This window comes from Nicotiana attenuata, chromosome 6 (assembly GCF_001879085.1).
Source record: "Nicotiana attenuata strain UT chromosome 6, NIATTr2, whole genome shotgun sequence".
Lineage (NCBI taxonomy): Eukaryota > Viridiplantae > Streptophyta > Magnoliopsida > Solanales > Solanaceae > Nicotiana > Nicotiana attenuata.
In genome coordinates, this window is record NC_031994.1 from 42,684,796 (window position 1) to 42,706,373 (window position 21,578).

Here is a 21,578-nt window from a genome sequence, read left to right on the forward strand (position 1 = left end):
GGTCTGGGCCAACTCTGCACCGCCTCTATCTTCTTTAGATCAACCTGAATACCCTCACTGGACACCACGTGTCCCAAGAATGCCACTGAACTGAGCCAAAACTCACACTTGGAGAACTTTGCATAAAGCTTCTCTTCCCTTAATCTCTGCAACACAACCCTCAAATGCTCCGCGTGCTCCTCCTGACTACGCGAATATACCAGGATATCATCAATGAAAACTATGACAAATGAGTCAAGATAAGGCTGGAACACGCTGTTAATCAGATGCATGAACGCTGCTTGGGCATTGGTCAGCCCAAAAGACATAACCAGGAACTCATAGTGACCATATCTGGTCCTGAAGGCCGTCTTAAGAATATCCGAATCCCTGATCTTCAACTGGTGATAACCCAAACGGAGATCAATCTTGGAGAATACCCTCGCTCCCTGAAGTTGGTCGAATAAATCATCAATGCGAGGCAAAGGATACTTGTTTTTCACTGTTACTTTGTTTAATTGCCTATAATCGATGCACATTCTCATAGTGCCATCCTTTTCTTCACAAACAGAACCGGCGCACCCCAAGGTGACATACTAGGCCGTATGAACCCCTTATCTAGGAGTTCCTGAAGCTGCTCCTTTAACTCCTTCAGCTCCGCTGGTGCCATACAATACGGCAGAATAGAAATGGGCTGAGTGCCAGGCACCAGATCAATACCGAAATCAATATCCTTGTCCGGTGGCATGCCCGGCAGGTCTGCAGGAAAAACATCAGGGAAATCCCTCACAACTGGGACAGAATCAATATTGGGAGTCTCAGCTCCAACATCCCTCCAAAAGCAAGATATGATAAACAACCCTTCCCAACCATACGTTGGGCCTTTAAGAAAGAGATCATTCTACTAGGAACATAATTAGTCACGCCACGCCACTCAATCCGTGGCACACCCGGTATAGCCAATGTGACTGTCTTGGCATGATAATCTAGAATAGCGCGACATGGAGATAGCCAATCCATGCCTAGAATGACATCAAAATCTACCATACTCAACAATAAAAGATCGACTCAGGTCTCCAGACCCCCAATAGTCACCAAACATGACCAGTACACACGGTCTATAGCAACAGTATCACCCACCGGGGTAGATACATGAACAGGTAAAGCAAGAAACTCACGAGGAGTACCCATATAGTGCACAAAGTATGAGTACACATAAGAATAGGTAGAACCGGGATCAAATAGTACAGAGGCATCTCTATGGCAGACTGAAATAGTACCTGTAATAACAGCATCAGAAGCAATGGCATCGGGTCTGCCTGGAAGAGCATAGAAACGGGCCTGACTGCCCCCTGATCGACCTCCCCCTCTGGGGCGACCCCTGGCTGACTGATCCCCACCCCTAGCTGGCTGGGCGGGTGGTGGTGGAGCAACTGGCGCTGAAGCTGATGACTGACCCCTCTGCTGGGATGAACTAGCAACACGGCGGGGACACTGCCTCCACACGTGGCCCATCTCGCCACACTCATAACAACTCCTAGGTGCTGGAGAAGGGGACTGATGGGAACCCCTCGCACCGGAGTGACCAGCAGATACACTCGGCGTAGAAGAACCCTGAACAGATGGAGCACGGGATGAGCTCTGAGCTGGGAGGGCACTAAGTGAAGAATGGCCCTGGTGTGAATTGTGGGAACCATGACCCGATGATGCTCCTCGATAACCTGAGCGATCAGACTGACCCTGACGGAATTGTCGGCCTCTTCTGTGCTGGAACTGGCCCCTCGAAGGACCACCACTGTAGCTACCAGATCCTCGAGGCCTCTTGGCCTCCCTCTCCTTTCGCTCCTGGCGATGGATAGACTCAATCTCCCTGGCACTATCCACAACCTCCTCGAATGTAGCACCAGTCACCCTCTCCCTGCTCATAAGGATACGGAGCTAATAAGTAATACCATCGACAAACCTCCTGATCCGCTCTCGATTTGTCGGGACCAACCAGATGGCATGATGAGCCAACTCAGAGAACCTCAACTCATACTTTGACACGGTCATCTCCCCCTGACGCAACCACTCAAACTGTCTATGCAGCTCCTCTCTGCGAGACTGCGGTACATACTTCTCCAAAAAGAGAACGGAGAACTACTGCTAGGATAGGGGTGCTGCACCAACAGGCCTACGCCTCTCAAAATCCTCCCACCAAGTAAAAGCAGGTCCTGAAAACTGATAAGTAGTGAAAATGACCCCGCTGGTCTCCAAAATACCGGCTGTGCGAAGCATCCTCTGACACTTGTCTAAAAAGCACTGGGCATCCTCGCCCTCTGCTCCGCTGAAGGTCGGGGGGTGAAGTCTCCCAAATCTCTCCAACCTACGCTGCTCATCCTCTAGCATGATAGGAACTACATAGTCCTGAGCAGCTGGGCTGGGTGTGCCCCCGGCGTCTGAAGTCCCTGCACGACCTGCTCAGGTGTGCGGGCGGCGGGAGTCTGACTGCCTCTCCCGGCCTGTGAAGTAGCTGCGGCTGTAGTGGCTGAAACTGCCTGAGCTAGGCCAGCGCAAACTGATAAGATTTGAGCCAAGGCCTCCTGAAGACCCAGAATCACAATAGGCACAGCTGGTGCTGCTGGAGGGTCCACAGCTGGAACCTGGTCCTGAACTGCGGCAGCTGGTGGATCTGCAGGTGCTGCCCCCGCTGCTCTGCCTCTACCATGGCCACAACCGCGTCCTCGGCCTCTGGTGGCTGCAGCTAGTGGCACTGGTGGTCGTCCACCCTGTCCGGTAGCGCGTGTCCTCACCATCTGTGAGAGAATAGAACAATAGAAGTTTAGTACTCAGATCAACAAACTCGCACGATAAGAATTTCAAGAATGTGAAGTTTTTCCTAAAGGTTCTGCATCCTGTCGAGGATAAATACAGATGTCTCCGTACCGATCCGCGAGACTCTATTAAACCTGCTCATGACTCATGAGACCTATGTAACCTAGGCTCTGATACCAACTTGTCACGACCCTAAATCCCGACCCGATCGTGATGGCGCCTCTCGTGAAGACAAGGCCAGCTAGCTAAACCCAATTCATCTTTTAAAGCAGTTAGCCAACACAAAATAGTCTAAACATGATTTAACAATACTGAATAGCGGAAATGTCAAGAAAAATGCGGAAAATCCAACCCGAAACAACCCTAACCGGAGTGTCGCAAGTCACGAGCAACTATGAGCCACAATACAGTCTGCTAAAGTCATAAACTACTACAAATGTTTGTAAGGAAATAGAAATGATAGAGGACTAGAGACACGGGGGATGCGAACGTCAAAGCTACCTCGTAATCTTCGAAAGGGCCCGCCTGGAATTGGAGGAAATCAGCACTCCGGAGCGGAACCAGCTACGCCTGAATATGCACACAGGGTGCAGGGAGTAAAGTGAGTACTCCAACTCAATGAGTGACGAATATAAATAATGACTGAAAGCAAGAAAACACGTAAAGCATACGACAGTCTATAATGAAGCAGAAAAATCATTTAATTTCAGTAAAACCAGTAAAATCAGTAAAATGATCTTTAAACCAGTAATCAGATAATTGACAGTTAATTATGATAAAGTAAACAAATAGGAATTTGCCCCTCGGGCTCAATCTCACATCACAATGGGTACCCGCGCTCACTGGGGGTGTGCAGACTCCTGAAGGGGCCCCTTACGGCCCAAGCGCAATAACAAGCCATCTCGTGGCATCAAATCTAGGTCCTCGGCCTCATATCACTCAAGCCACCTCGTGGCGTACGTATCGCAGACCCTCGGCCTCAAATCAATATCAATGTCTCCTCACAACATAGGCCTTCGGCCTTAGTCAAAAATACTCACAAGCCCCTCGGGCAATAATAAAACAGTGTTTCTCAGCCTAAAACATCATTTAAAATATCATTTAAGTCCCAAAACCGAGTAATAATGGCTGAGTAGTAAAACAGTGGAAAATAACCTGACTGAGTTCAAATAGTAATTCAAAACAGTGAGGAAATATCAATAAAAAGCCACGAAGCGTTCAAATAATTGGCACGAAGCCCAAATATGGCATTCAGCCCAAATCATAGTGGTAGCAAATAAGTTTCAGTCAAATATTCGGTAAAATCACCAACCGGGACGGACCAAGTCAAAATCCCCAATAGTGCACGACTCCACACTCGTCATCGAGCGTGTGCCTCGCCTCAATATAGTACTACGATGCACAATCCGGGGTTTCAAACCCTCAGAACATCATTTACCATCATTACTCACCTCGAACCGGCTAAATCTCTAGCTCGCGATGCCTTTTCCCCTCGAATAGGCTTCCACGCGCGTCGAATATGTCCAAAATCAGAACGAAGACGTCAAAACATGCTAAGGGAACAAAGCCCAAGCGAAAACAGTCGAAAAATACCAAAAATCCCGAAACTAGCAAAACCCGAGCCCCGAGCCCACTTCTGCGGTCAACCCATTGCATATGCGACGCCGCACCTGCGGTCCCCAAACCGTAGGTGCAAAAATATCAGAAGCAGCAACTTCAGCAGCTGCAACACAATCCAATTTTCTCCGTTAACCATCCGAAATCACCGTGAGGCCCCCGGGACCTCAACCAAAAGCACAAAAATATCCCAATACCTTATTCAAACTTTTTCCAATCATCAAAACACTTCAAAAAACACTAAATCGACCAAAACACCTCGGATTCAAGCCTAAGTTTCTAAAAATCTTCCAAATTCCGCTTTTGATAAAAAACCCAACCCAACCACGTCCGAATGACCTGAAATTTTACACACACATCCCAAATCACATAGCGAAGCTATTGCGACTCTCGGAATTCCATTCCGACCCCCATATCAAAATCTCACCTACTAACCGGAAATCGCCAAAATATCAACTTCGCCAATTCAAGCCTAAATCTACTCCGGACCTCCAAAACCCATTGCGATCACACTCCTAAGTCATAAATCACCTCCCAAATCTAACCGAACCATCGAAACTCACATCCGAGCCCTCTAACACATAAGTCAACATCCGGTTGACTTTTCCAACTTAAGCCTTCTTAAAAGAGACTAGGTGTCTCAAACTTCACCAAAACCAATCCGGATTCAATCCAGCCAACCTGATACCTCAAAACACTGATGAACAAAGCAATATGAAGCAGAAATTGGGGAAACGGAGTGCTGACTCATGAGACGACCGGCTGGGTCGTTGCACAATGTTCATTTGGGATTCTGAGTCGGGGAATAGCTCCGTATGGTAATTCTGGTATTGGGAGCATGATCGGAAGTGAATTTGGAGGTCTGTAGGTCGTTTTGGTATCATTTGGCTAAAGATAGAAATTTGAAGGTTTTCGAAAAGTTTGACCGGAAGTGGACTTTTTGATATGGGGGTCAGATTCTATTTTCTGAAGTTGGAGTAGGTCCGTAATGTCAAATATGACTTGTGTGCAAAATCTGCGGTCAATCGGACGGGATTTGATAGGTTTCGGTTTCGAATGTAGAAGTTTGAAATTCTAAATTTCATTAAGCTTGGATTGTAGGTCGATTCATGATTATAGAGTTGTTTGATATGATTTGAGGCCTCGAGCAGGTCCGCATTATGTTATGGGACTGGTTGGTATGATCGGACGAAGTCCCGGGGGCCCTGGGTGGATTCCGGGTGGTTAACGGATTAATTGTGGTGTACTCATGCCCTTTCCTGTACATGTTTTCCGTGTGTAGATCCAGGTACTAGCTATTAGCCTCGAGTCTGGCTGTGTGGTTGCTGCCTCAGGACACTTCAAGGTACATTTGCCCCCATCCGCAGACCTCAGAGTCCCCTTCTATCCCCTTGTGTTAATTTCCCCCTTGTTTTCTTCAGTCATGAATGTATAGAGCAGTTAGAAACTCTTAGAAGCTTGTGACATTGCGATATTCCGGGTTTTGGGAATGATGATTATTGTATATGCCGAGTGGTACAGTTTTCGCTTATTAAGTATATCTTTTAGCTGTTATCTTTGTGTTTTCATTTCATTTTTGCAATATCAGGCTTACCTAGTCGTAGAGACTAGGTGTCATCGCGACACTTCGCGGAGGGAGAAATTGGGTCGTGACAGACCATTACAAGAAAAACAAGTCAACACTGCCGATACCGTTGGATTTTGGAGTTTATGAAGTCACTTCAAAAAAATTGGTTTTACCTTCTCTCATTTGATGGTCAACTATGGAATGACGATGTAAGATATAGCTCTTGTACATTCAGTGTAATTCATATTTTATACATAATTTGTCTAAATTTGTATTTCACAATTTTGTTCTTGACATACAAATTCTATATTCACTGTATTCATGTTTTCGAACACAGTGTATTCATACATATTCTATATTAACATAAATACAGTTAAATACTATATTCACTTTATGTGAGTGTTTTATCTGCTCTCGTTGAATTCAATGTATTTCAGTGTATTCAGTGTATTTAACTGTATTCAAATTTTAATTTGTTTCAATGTTTTATCTAGCAATTTGCTAAAAGCAGTATGTATTCATCATTATGTATTTAACTGTATGCACTACTGAGAGCAGTATTTATTTATCAGTATGTATTTAACTGTATGCAAAGTGAAATACTTAACTGTATTCAACAATATGTATGTAACTGTACGCACTATATTCAATTTGTTTTCAGCAGTATTAAGTTCTTTAATCAGTTTTTTCAACATACAAAACCTGTATATATTTAGTTTTTTCAATGAAGTTTGTTTTCCTTGTTTTTAATTCAATGTACTGACGCTATGTATTCAATTTTATATATAGCATATTGATGTCATATTTTACTACCTAAGAAAGAAGGGCAAGTACAACCAAACCACCACATTTGAATATACCACTGTTGATTGTATATTCAAGATAAGAATTGCTGATACAAATATTAATGCAAGTGTAGCCAAGGAAGAAGATGTTGTATGTGAGTACATCAGTGGCTACAGACTGCTAGCTAATGTACCATGGCATACAGTTGAAAATGTCTTGATACCAGTCCACTTGAAGGACAAACTTCATTGGATATTGGCAGTTGTCTCATTCAAGGAGAGATGTATCAACGTATATGACTCCTACCGATCAGCAGGTCATGATGCTTATGTGGGTTCTGACACAGATAAGCTTGCTAAGATTGTACCTCTATATCTATTGAACAGTGGTTTTACCGAGATAAGCAAGGCATAGATTGGTCTCGTGAACCATCATACAATGACATGGCACAAACTGATCCCTTCGATGTTGTTTTCATTTCGAATGTACCTCAGCAAAAGGCTGGGAGCATGTATGAATTCAATCCTTTTTCTTGTATCTTTTTAACACTAATAATATGAATTATATTTAATTGTGTCAATCCATATTTTCAGGGATTGTGGGTTGCATGTCGCGGCATACGCAGAGTATTTGAGCACTTATGGATTGGTTCCACAAACAATATTTGATGTCAATTTACTCCGTCAAAGATATGGTGCCCTTCTTTGGTACTATGCTATGCGGAAGACAGACGCCGATTCCATAAGCGAGAATGAAGCACCCTTAAAGATTATTAGGCAAATCACAGGTTCAGATACTTCTGTGAAGATAGTTTTAGAATAGTTTACTGTGAAGATAGTTTTTGAAGATAATTTTTTTGTGAAGATGGTTTATGAAGATAGTTTTTTAACATAGTTTTCTGTGAAGAATAGTCTTCTGTGAAGATAGTTTTTGAAGCTTATATTGTTGGGTTTTTTAAGCATTAATATGGTTTAAAAGAGGGTGAATGAGAAGTGGAGGGACATGAAAATTTTAATATTAATAACAGAATATTAATATTAGTACTAATATTAAAATCCAATGGAATCATTTTCAGTTTTTCAATTGTGTAACTGAAAATTAAACTTCCCTCTTCAATTCCCGGTTTATTATCGCATAAATTAGCCTTTTATATTATGGTATTTATGCTATGGCCATTTTGCATAAACAGCCATTCTGAAGAGTTGCACCTCTTCAGTTTTCAGCCCAACATTGGCTATAAATACAAGTCCATTCTCTCAGAATTTCCATACGATTTTCTAAGTTCTCCTCCTTTCTTCTGCATACTTTTACCTTCAAAGAAAGCAACAGTAAGTGTGATTTGCTACTGAAATTTGTGTTCACTGAAACACTGGGGTTTGAAGTACCACTACACCAGTGTGTAATTCGTTCTATCCTGGGAGAAAATAATCCATAACCTTGGGTACTAGGAGGGGATTAAATTCCTTAAGGAAATACTGTGAATTCAGTGGGCTCGGATTTACTTTTGTTTCGTTTATATTTCTGTTTATATTATTTTATTTTTTCCAGAATTATTTTACAAATACAATTTACTAACAAGCTTAAGGAATTTAATATATTTAATATATTTTCTGTATTTGTGTTATATTCACTATTCTGGAGATTAAAACCTTTGTGGTTTTCTACTCCATTGGAGATTAAAATATACGTGATTTTAACGTTTTCTTGTCCCATTCTTTTACAGAAATGACTAATTATAACGGAAACCAAGCTGTCCTGATGGGTGGAGAAACCCAAAAAAAATTCCGGGTTAGATTTCAAGCGGTGGTGTCGCGCCCCCTTTTTGTTGCGAAATCAGGTTTCGGCATTTATGGGACAACTCCTTTCCTTTTGGGATAGGGTAAAGGATTTGAAGAGTTGCCACCTAACGGATTAAGGTGCGTTAGGGCATCTAAAGCAATTAACTCATATAACCAGTTTACATTACCAGAGATCGGGTAAGGGCTCGAAATTACCTTGAGGGGAAGGTGTTAGGCACCCCTCGAAGTCCACAATGGTGGGTCGACCGAACTTAAATTAAACGAATTAGTCTTAAAAGGGGAGTAAAACAAATTAGACAGATACAATATTCAACTTATTTTACCCAGGAGTATGGGGGGGTGGTCCTAATTTTTTTAGCCTATAGGATCATTCCATGCAATGCTTTGCAACTCCCTCAAGCCGGGGTTTTACTCATAGCATTAGCACACGGGTCATCATTTCCTTCACCACCCAATTACTATATTTCAGTTGTTACCTAAGCGTTCTAGTAGCTTCTAATGCGTACCTTATGCGTGCACTACATGTCCCTTACCTATGGTCCTGGTGGTATTTAGGACCTCTATGTAGGGTGGTTCTAGACTGACCTATGTTGCTTAAAAATGAGAAAAGCTAGGCGACAAACAAAATTCAAATAGGACTATCATGTAAGGAGAAAATAAGGGCTCATATTAACCTCCACAAGTAGAAAACAAATGCACGCAGTTAAATCAGCAGATTTCGTAAATTTAGGATCCTATAGGCAGGATGTCTAGATGAGCAAAAACAGACTGCAAGACAGCATTTTATTAAGGCGGGCATCGGGACCTATCAATTTGCCTACTGATTTTTATTAAGCCTTGAATCTAGGCACTTTCAGGCAGTAAAATATCAGTGTTTTAAACCCCAGAATTATTAATAGCCCTACAAATTTGCCTTAGTGATTAACAGAATCCTATAGGCATGGATCTACAACTGTTAATTATAAACCCATGACATGGTTTCTAAGCAAATTACCGATTTTAACTCGTAAAGGCAGGTCTTATCCCTTTAGATCCTATAGGCATGCTTTCTAATTAGATTAAACCCCTATAGGCGGGATTTCTAAGTGTTGAGTTGATTTAAACCTCTATAAGCATGGTTTCTAAGCAAGTTACTGATTTTAACCCATAAGGACAGGTTTTATCTCTTTAGATCCTATAGGCATGCTTTCTAAGTTGTAGAATTAATTTAGCTCCTATAGACATGATTTCTAAGTGTTGACTTGATTCCTTTATTTCCTATAGGCATGGTATCTAAGTGGAAACTGATTTTAGTTCCTATAGGCATGATATATATTAATCACATGTGGGCAGAAATTTTAAGCACATTGCCAGAAAAGTTATCATTCAAACAGATAGAATCCTATAGACATGGTCACTAATGCATGTAGGTTAAGAATGTGCAGGGATCATATGGACATGATTTCCAATGCAAGGGGCCTATAAACAGGATTTCTAGCATGCGAGTGAAATACGGAACAAAGCAATCAGAAAATCCTATAGGCATGATCTCTAAACAAGTAGTAACATTCACATAGTCACCAATAAACCTATAGGCAGGATTTCTACCCGAGTTTCAAACAAAGATTAAAAAAAAAGCCCCCAGGTTTTACTAATAAACCCCAGATCTGTTTATTACAAAGATTATTACAGCCTAGAATGAATAAATTATATAACAGTGTCTATTACACTATAGGGAGCCTTAGCATGCCCAATATAAACATGTGAGCCAGGCCTTCAAACACAACAGCTCTGAAACAATAGCAGTGATCAACAATACCTTAAATCAGGCTCCCAATATGTCAAAGTTCCCAAAGATCCACAGGGACCCCGGGCAATGTTCACACTAGAACCACACATTCAACACATAATTCATAAGAGATTGGAAAACCAGCCCTAGTATGTCAGAGTTTAAAGGAGTCTCAGGGACCCTAGGCAGTGCTCACACTGGGGGTGGTAGGAACCTAGGTAACTAAGAGTAGAAGTTTGAAATAGAGGGTAAAGGGGAACATGTTTAGAAATCAGCACATATAAAATAGTAACAGAACTGCACCAGAGAATAAACAAAACTCATGTTCAGCAGATAGTTCAACTAAGTTGATATTTGTTCAGAATAAATATTCATATAAGCATTAAAGTTATCACAAAAGCAAAGATACTTGAACTAATATACAGAATCTAGACACACATTACATGCTTACAGTATTTAATAATAGTCAGAATAGAGAACATACAACTGAATTAGATAGGGTTTCACATTATTAAAGGTAACTTAGTTTAGCATTATTGATGTGCCGGAGAATTTCGGCACATTTCAATACTAATTGCTTAGATTTTAGCTTGTTTTAGATGCAATTATCTCCTTTACTTATGTAATTTTAGTGTTTTTGCAGTACATGAGGTTTAAGAACCCAAGAGCATGGAAATGAAAGAAAAAAGTCAGAAAAAGACAAGAAAAGAGCAAAATGGCATCGCAGAGGAAGAAATGCGATCGCAAAACCCACATGCGAGCCGCATAAATTACACTGAGATCGCAGATCAAAACAGAGTTCTGGGCAAAGTTCAATGTCAAGAATGCGGTCCTTTCTGCGATCACATAACTTGTGTGCGAGACGCAAATGGACCGCAAACCAACCATGAAGGTTGCTGAAGGAAGAAAATGCGATGCAAAATGCGGTCGCATTTCTACAATGCGGACCGCAAAACATAAATGCGGTGAAGGCCTGGAAACTAGGGTTACATTCTGCGATGGACTTGTCAAAAATGCGGACCGCATGTCTTCTTTGCGACAGAAATGCGGTCGCATATCTGACCTGAAAGGGCATTTTTGTCCGTTTTCTATCCCGATTTTCAGTCCACTATAAATAGATTTATGATAATTTTGTGGGCTCATCTTGTCTAGTTTTTGAGCAACATTCCAAGACTTAAATATTCTTCACTTTTGGAATCTTTTGTGTCAAGAATCTTCACTTTGTAAGCTTTATGGCATTTAATATTCTCTTGCTTTTGTATTTTAGTATGAGTAGCTAACTTTAAATACTAAGGTTGTGGACCCTAAATGGGTGTTATGTTAATGGGTGTTTAACATTGAATATATATATAATGGTTGGTTGATATTTATTTACTTCTCATTCTTCATTTATTGTTGGTGGTTGCAAACATTAACAAGTGCCATTAAATTCTTGCTTTGTTTGGGAAAGTGGGTTAGAATTTGGTAGAAGTAAATATCAAAGACTCAAGAATTTAAACCTTGTTTAATAGAATCGCTTAGGAATAAGTGGGTTTTATTTGGCATATATTGATTGTTCTTAATTGCAACTCTTTTACATTTGGAAAAATCATAAAGAGGAAATACTACCCAACTATTGGGAAATATTGGGTAGTCATTTAGACATCATTTGCATATCAAAAGGACCTTCCATTAGAAATATATCATATTAATACCGATAGCATTACACTTCATTAAAGGGGACACAACCTTGGTTTCTTTAATCCAATTATTTACATTCTCAATATTCCAACTAAGTATTACTTCAAAACAAACTCAACTCATACTCTTGTTACTATTAATTCATACTCTTATTACCGTTAACTGAACAGAATTACGACTTTAGTCGAGCAACACACTATTCGAGTAACCTTTTCACACCTATTCCCTGTGGGATTCGACCCCGACCTTGTCGGGTTATTATATTTGACATCGACCGCCTTACACTTTCTCTTAAAGTGTAATTTGAGCGTATCAAATTTCGGTGCCGTTGCCGGGGAATACGGTTTTGAAATTACTAATTAGTGTGTGCTTTACTTTACGTCTTATTCTATTCCATCACTCGTCGCTTGCTTCGCTGGGTGTTGATAGGAAAACATGTCAGACTACGAGGAAGAAGTGGATGAAAATCCTTTTGCGGACATAGATGAGTACATTGAGGATACAAATGCTATTGTACCTCCGGTTGTTGGTGCCTCAACTTTCAAAGTGGAACATGGTCTAATCCTAATGCTCAAAGCGGAGGGGTTTTTCATGAATTCCACCGATGATGATCCAACACAACACCTTAGGAACTTCTTGGGAGTATGTGCTATGCATAAGCAGAACAATGTCTCAGATGATGCCCTAAGGTTGAGGGTGTTCAAGTACTCTCTAGCTGGAGACGCAAGGAGGTGGCTTCAAAACTTGCCACTAAATTCCATCCGGTCTTGGCCTGAACTTGTCCGGGCATTTCTAGCAAAATGGTTCCCACAGAGCAAGAAGTCCGAGCTTCGAGATAAGATTTTCTTCTTCAAGCAAAAACCAGGGGAACACCTACATAAGGCATGGGATCGATTCAAATTATATTTGGTGAGGTCTCCCAATCATGGTTTTCCAGACTCCATCTTTCTAGAGAAATTTTACATGGGCTTTGATCCTATGAACCAAGCTATAGCGAAGAATGTGGCTGACGGATCTTTTATGGACAAATCATTCGCAAGAGTCACGCAAATACTTGACAAGATGGCAAAACATAATCAAGCTTGGCATTCTGAGGATACCTCAAGCGGAGTTGTATATGGTTCTCCTTCCTTGACCAACTTGATCAAGGAGAATCAAGAGAGGGACCAAATAATTGCAGGGCTGGCCACAAATGTAAATGTGTTGACGAAAATACTTAAGGAAAGTCAAACAAAAAAGGTGAATGTAGTGGAGGATGTGCAACCCATCTCCAATGAAGAGTTTGAAGAAGTAAACTACATCAACAACCCTCAAAGAGGGTATCAAAGACAACATTACCAGGGCCAGGACAGCAAAGTCAATGGAGGCCTAACCCGCAAGGGCAAGGCAACCAACAATGGCGACATCACCAAGGTGGCTCAAACCAAGGGAATTGGAACAACAACAACAACTTTTCTAACCGGAGTTCAAAACCCTATATTCCTCCAAAGGGTCAATATTCAAGTCAAGGTTCTTCTAGTGACTCTAAGTTGGAAGCTATGCTTGAAAGAGTATTGCAAAACCAAGAAAAGTCCGACGCTTCCATGAGGAACATGACCGAGATTGTTGGCTCTCATACCGCATCCATTCAAAAATTAGAGATGCAAATGAGAGACCTTTCTAGAGAGCAAAACCCAAAGCAAAAAGGGCAAATTCCAAGTGACACTATTGCGAACCCAAAGGGTGGTGGAAGTGGTCCAACTTCTCACGTCATGGCAATAACTACTCGAAGTGGGAAGGTGCTACAAGGAGAAATTGAGCAAGCAGTTGTAGGGGAAGAGGCCAAACAAGAAGTTAAAGCGGAAGAGCAAAGGGTTTTTGAAGTTGAAAGGGTTCCGAAAGAAGAGAAGGTGAAAGAAGTGAACCGAGAAGGGGTAAAAGAAAAAGTGAAAGAGGCATCAAAAGCTCCACCTCCTATTCCTAGACCTCCTCCTCCTTTTCCTCAAAGACTTGTGAGAAGGGTTGATGATAGCAAGCTTGAGAAGTTCTATGACATTCTAAAGCAATTATCGGTAAACATTCCATTCTTGGAAGCTTTTCAAGAGATGCCGGGGTTTTCCGAATAGCTGAAGGATTTGATCACCAAAAAGAGAACCACAAAGAATGAGGTGGTAAACATGACTCACCGGGTTAGCTCCATTATTTCCACAACCAATGTCCAAAAGAAAGAAGATCCGGGAGCCTTTACTATTCCATGCACTATCGGGGCGCGTGATTTTGCAAGAGCCCTTTGTGACAATGGGGCTAGCATTAACTTGATGCCGCTTGCCATTTACAAGCAAGCAGGATTAGGGATGCCAAGGACAACAAGAATGAGATTACAAATGGCCGATCGTTCCATTAAGCGACCGGTAGGAATTGTTGATGATGTGATTGTAAAAGTGGGAGACTTCTATTTGCCCGCCGATTTTGTAATCCTTGACTGTGCGGTGGACAAAGAAATCCCTATCATATTGGGGAGACCATTGCTAGCCACGGGAAGAGCACTCATGGATTCGGAGAAGAACGAAATTAAATTCCGGGTGAATGATGAAGAAGTCACATTTCAAGCGAGCAAGGGTATGAAACTACCCCATGAGTATGAGAGCATTTCAGTGATAGATGTTGTTGATGAGGTGGACGATGCCGTCGAAATGAAAATGGAAAAACAATGCCTTGGTGAGGCATTGGCGGCTATTTTGGTAAACTTTGATGGTGAAGACATAGATGGGTACATGGAGTCGGTAAATGCATTGGAGGGTCTTGGATCCTATACTTATACTCCGGCAAAGCTTTTTCTTGACTTAGAGAATAGGGCCACACCTCCCGCAAAGCCATCAATCATTGAGCCACCACAACTAGAGCTCAAGCCACTTCCACTGCACTTAAGGTATAAATTTCTTGGCTCTAATGATACTTTACCGGTAATCGTTTCGTCTTTGTTAAATGATGTGCAGGTAAACCAATTGTTGGAAGTCTTGAAAGAGCATAGGCAAGCCATTGGATGGACAATTGCGGACATCCGTGGGATCCCCGCGGGAATTTGTGAACATAAAATCCAATTGGAGAGAGAGACGAAACCAAGTGTGGAACATCAACGTCGGTTGAACCCATCAATGCAAGAGGTGGTCAAGAAAGAGATCATCAAGTGGTTGGATGCCGGGGTAGTGTACCCCATTGCCGATAGTTCTTGGGTGAGCCCGGTTCAATGTGTGCCAAGAAAGGGAGGCATGACCGTGATCGAAAATGATAAGAATGAGCTCATCCCAACCAGAACGGTGACTGGATGGCGGGTTTGTATGGATTATCGGAAGCTTAACAGTGCTACATGCAAAGACCACTTCCCTATGCCTTTTATTGATCAAATGCTTGATCATATAAAGGGGAGGTCATTCTATTGCTTCCTTGATGGATATTCCGACTGCAACCAAATCAACATCGCTTTGGAAGATCAAGAGAAAACAACTTTCACTTGCCCGTATGGCACGTTTGCCTTTAGCCGAATGCCATTTGGCTTGTGCAATGCTCCGGCCACTTTTCAAAGATGTATGATGTCCATTTTCTCCGACATGGTAGAGGACTTTCTTGAAGTTTTCATGGATGATTTCTCGGTGGTTGGTGATTCTTTTGAGCATTGTCTTAACAATCTTAGACAAGTGCTTAAGAGATGTGAAGAGACCAACCTTGTGCTCAATTGGGAGAAGTGTTACTTCATGGTGGACGAAGGCATTGTGCTGGGGAACAAAATTTCAAAGCATGGCATTGAGGTCGACCGGGCAAAGATTGAGATTATTTCTAAGCTTCCTCCACCTACCTCCGTGAAAGGTGTTTGAAGTTTCTTGGGTCATGCCGGGTTTTATAGGCGCTTCATCAAGGATTTCTCCAAGATTGCTAATCCTATGTGCAAACTCCTTGAAAAAGATGCCAAGTTTGTGTTTGATGAGAAATGCCTCAAAGCCTTTGAGGAACTGAAGCAAGGGCTCACCACGGCACCTATTATTGTCACACCCGATTGGTCTCTTCCTTTCGAGCTCATGTTTGACGCTAGTGGTGTAGCCATTGGAGCAATGCTTGGCCAACGTCACAACAAAGTTCTCCATCCGGTCTACTATGCAAGTAAAACACTCAATGGGGCACAAATGAATTACACGATAACTGAGCAAGAGCTTCTTGCCATTGTTTATGCCTTAGAGAAGTTTCGGGCTTATTTGTTGGGATCCAAGGTGGTTATGTACAGAGATCATGCGGCTCTTCGCTATCGCATGGCAAAGAAGGATGCAAAGCCTCGATTGATTCGATGGGTCTTGTTGTTGCAAGAACTTGACTTCGAAGTCAAGGATCGCAAGGGAACTCAAAATCAAGTGGCGGATCATTTGTCAAGGCTTGAGGAGGCAGGGAGACCAAAGGGAGATCTTGAAATCAACGATGCATTCCCGGATGAACACATATTGGCACTATCCAGCACTTTTGCTCCTTGGTATGCCGATATTGCTAACTATTTGGTTAGTGACCTTATCCCGGACGGATTGGAATCCTATCAAAGAAAGAAGTTTTTGAGAGACTGCCGGCAATACTATTGGGAGGAACCATTCTTGTTCCGTGTTTGTGCTGACAATATTATCGGAAGGTGTGTTCCCGAAGAAGAGGTCATGCCAATTCTCAAGGCATGCCATGACTCACCGGTTGGGGGTCATCATGGAGGAAATCGAACGGCGGCTAAGGTTCTTGAATGTGGTTACTATTGGCCTTCCATCTATCATGATGCCAATCAAATGGTCAAGGCTTGTGACCAATGTCAAAGACAAGGTTCAATCTCCAAGAGGCATGAAATGCCAATGCACTTTGTGATGGAGATAGAGATCTTCGACGTGTGGGGAATTGATTTCATGGGTCCCTTTGTAAGCTCTTGCGGGATGAAATATATCTTGGTAGATGTGGACTATGTGTCCAAGTGGGATGAAGCAATTGCCTTACCAAACAACGAGGCAAGGAGTGTGACCACCTTCTTGAAGAAAAACATATTCACTCGGTTTGGCACTCCTAGAGCCATTCTTAGTGACGGTGGATCACATTTCTGTAACAAGGCTTTCTCGGGGCTACTTGAGAAGTATGGCGTCAAGCACAAGGTGGCTACACCTTATCATCCGCAATCAAGTGGTCAAGTTGAGGTTTCCAACCGGGAGATCAAGAGCATTCTAGCAAAAACGGTTAATGCAAATAGGTCCGACTGGTCAAGGAAGCTAGATACGCATTATGGGCATACTGCACGGCGTATAAGACTCCTATTGGTACTTCTCCTTATCGGTTAGTCTTTGGAAAAACTTGTCATCTACCCGTGGAATTGGAACACAAGGCTATGTGGGCGTTGAAAAGGTTGAACTTGGACTTGGCTGAAGCTGCAAATTTGAGGTTAACACAACTCAATGAAATGGAGGAATTCCGGTTCCATGCTTATGAAAGTGCAGTTGTGTACAAAGAACGGATGAAGTTCGTCCATGACAAGAAGATCTTGAAAAGAGAGTTCAAGTCGGGTGACTTAGTCTTGCTCTTTAACTCAAGACTAAAATTGTTTCCGGGCAAGCTCAAATCAAAGTGGTTCGATCCATTCAAAGTGGTCAATGTATCTCCTTATGGAGCTGTGGAACTAGCATCGGAAGATGGGTCCTGGACATTCAAAGTAAATGGCCAACGCATCAAGCACTACTTGGGCAAAGATGGAGAAAAACATTTGGTGGAGCAGCTGGCTCTCAAAGATGGTCTGTACCCGACCATTGAGTGAATCCAAAGGAACACCAACTTCGTCGTGCCGCGACGTTAAATCAAGCGCTTCATGGGAGGCAACCCATGTGTGGTAACACCCTTTTTGTTGTTTAAATTTTAAATTTTTGATAGATAGATTTACTTGAGCAATTCAAAGTGTGTGTTAGTGCAGGGGATTCAAAAGATTACAACACTTGGTGGGAATGCATGAGAAAGGTAAGAAAAATCGCAGTGTGAAGTTTGCTGCAAAGATGCGGTCGCATTTTAACTATGCGGACCGCATTTTGGTCGCAAACCCAAACAGTGAGTTTGGCTAAAATTGGTGGTCAGAATGCGACGGGGTGGTGCACTATGCGGGCCGTATTTCACTTCTGCGACCGCATTGTGTACCGCATTTCTAGCTCTTTAGCATCTCACTTGAACCCACCGCATAACACATATGCGGTCGCATAGTGTGTTATGCGGTGCCCTCCAAATCGCAGATTTGACAGGTAAGTGGTCGCATTCTCTCATCTCTCACTCATTCAAAACAAAACAAAAACGAATAAAAAGTAAAAAGAAAACAAAAGAAAAAAAAATTTAGAAATGAGCGAAAAGAAAAGGGAAGTAAACAACGGGGACAAACACACACTGCTAATAATCGAATCGTTCAAGCAACAAAATCCCACTCCCCATATCTGTAGTGTGTACACTCAGCCTTACTGGTATGTACCCATTCCCCAATCTTCCTGTTCAAGATTCATGTTAGTGTTCTCTTTGATTTTCTTTATTCTCGTTCTGCAAAAGTGTGATTGTGTGTTGCTTTTTGTACTATTATCCCATAGCATAGTCTCTTCTGGGTAGGAAATATATCTGGGGTAATGGGTAGAAGGAAATAGGACCGCCATTGTTGAAGTGATGGCTTGAGTCCTCAGGACGACGGCATTTGCGGTCTGCAAAGTCAGAATACGGTCCGCATTTTGGCCGCATAGTTTAACCCTAGGTCTCCTGAGGATGATGATGAAATGCGGTGACTTTTGCGGTCGCATAATTGATAAGCGGACCGCACAGTTACCGCAAACTGAAACAGACCACCCAGTTATAACCTAGCCATTTGCAGCTATTTGCGATCGCATTCCCCACTTTGCGGTGAGTTTGCGATTGCATTTTGTTGTGTATGTTGTGAGCAAATCAGTTCTGCGATGGTTATGCGGTCCGCATAGTGGTTATGCGATCGCATAACCCACCGCCAACTGAGACCCATAAAGCCCAAACAAATTCGCGATGATTTTGCGGTCCGCATTGTGGTTATGCGACCGCAAAACGTGTCGCATTTTAATCTTTTTCTTTGAATTCTTCTGTTTCTTCTCAGTGTTGCTTATGTTGTCACTCATACTTCACCATTGTGTGGATATGGCTCCCAAGAAACATGCATCCTCTGAATCTAAAAGGGCTTCCTCCAGTCGTCAGGCATCACAAGCAAAATGTTCACGGACGGAAGCAAATGTGCTAATCCCCTCCCAGTTTGATGAGGAGGAGCTCAGGCCCTCAGTGAATTTAGAGGCTGAAGCAAGAAGGAAACACGGATAAGACTTCCACATCCGATTTGGGGTTGTGGGGTCCAGGAAACCATACAGAGGAGGGCTCACCAAGCAAAAAATCCTGGCCGAAAAGCAATTGAGCTTGAACGGGCTGCAAGAATAGTACCCCCACATCCTGGAGAACATAAAAGCACGGAAATGGGAGTGCTTGACTAAGCCACCCACTGAGTATAATGAAACCCTTGTGCGAGAATTTTATGCATCATATGGAGTCTCTAGGACCGCGCACCACAAACGCAACAGAATTTTTGTTGACACTGTCCTTGTTTGGGAGAAGAGCGTGTCTTGCGACAGTGAAGCCATAAATGAATTGTACTTCCCTGGCTGGAGAGCAGACACCACTGAGTATGATGCTAAATATGCAAATAGGGAGAATGAGCGTGGGTGGATTGCTTCGGTGATAGCAAAGGGGACCCCTGCTTGGATCAACCCCAGGCACAAGATATACAAGGAAGATCTCACAGGAGAGGGTCGATACTGGCTCAGCTTTGTCACCTCTTGATTGGTACCGACCCGGAATGAGACTGACATAGCCATTGAGAAGGCTCTTCTCATTGCATGTATCATGACGGGTATCAAGATTGATGTTGGAGCTCTGATTTTCAAAGAAATAGGGATCCGGGCAAAGCAGCATGCCACTTCACTTCCATTCCCTTGCCTGATCACAGCTCTCTATAAAGCTGTGAAGGTCCCTCTCATGCCACACTATGACAAAACCGGGAAGGAGACTAGGGACATTGATATCACACGTATTAGTGATGCTGCTACCCCACCACAGGTTCAGATTCAGGATCCAATCGATATACGAGCACTCCGACTCCCAGACTCTGTTGACTCCTCAGGTTACAGTGGCTTCCACTTCTACTTCCGAGCCTGCCTCTCAGTCCACCACTGTTCAGCCTTCTGTTGCTATTCCAGCCGTCTCGAAGCTTGGTCTCCTTGCTCAGCATGCCAATGCCAAGGTAGACCAACTCTTGAAGACCTTGCCCAACCTCATCAAACAAGCCCTGACTCCTATGCAATCCTCAGTGACAGCTTTCCAAAAACAACAATTAGTGTATGAGGATCGTTTGCAGCAGCTTATCTGCGGTCCCAATTCCGCAGATGCGGAAATACCAGAACCAGTAAATTTCTGAAACAACACAAGGCTCAAAACTCCCCGTTAGCCATCCAAAATCACTCCGAGGCCCCCGGGACCTCAACCAAAAGTGCCAACCCATCCTAAAACATCACTCAAACTAGATCCAATCATCAAAACACATCAGATAACACCAAAACCATCAAATTATATCGGATTCAAGCCTAAGTTCTTTTAAAACTTCCGAAACACACATTCGATCAAAAACCTAACAAAACACCTCCGAATGACCTGAAAATTTGCACACACATCCCAAATACCTAACGAAGCTACAACAACTCTCGGAATTCCATTCCGACCCTCGGATCAAAATCTGACCTATCAACCGGAATTCGCCGAAATACTAACTTCGCCAATTCAAGCCNGTTTTTATTCATTGGGGACAATGCATGCTATTCAGTTGGGGATGGTAGCCTTGTTGGTACTTTTGTGACATTAGCAACTGTTGTATATATGTATGCCTTTGTGTTATAAACAAACTTATGTACTCATGTGTATTTTGTGCTCTGTATATGTTAGTTTTGTGATTATGTTTATATTAGTGTTTTGTGATTTCAATGCATAAGTTATGATACCCTTCTGAATATGATACCCTTGTGCGTGTATAAAAGAAAAGTAACAAAAAAAACAAGTAGATAGTAATTAGTAATGAATTCCCCTTAGTTTTTCTTCTCCAGGTTCTTTTCCAAGGGTGTAATAGTAGAACCAGGATAGTAGAATGAATCATATTGACCGGTTTGGTGTAATTGCTTAGTCTTAAGCATGTGTGTCTCTATATAGCATATACCCTTCCATATATATATTAAAAAAAAGAGATCAACTATGTGAATTTGAGGCTCGCTCTGTGACTCTCTGTCTACCTAGAGTTATACTTGTATATATGATGAAAGCTTTGAGTTGCCAAGTGTTGACTCGAGGGCTTCAAACTATGTGAGCGAAACAGTTCGTATGCCATGTGTGTGTGAGTTCTTTGTGTAATTAATTCTTGTGTTTGCTTCTACCATCTAGAACTTGCCCGGTTGGTTTTTCGATGCTTATAATAATTACATTTGGTTGGAGAAATGACCTTAGG

General features: G+C 42.4%; 1 pseudogene; it reads left to right on the forward strand.

Annotated features, from left to right (window-relative positions):
* LOC109227803 lies at positions 14,167-19,870 on the forward strand (annotated as a pseudogene).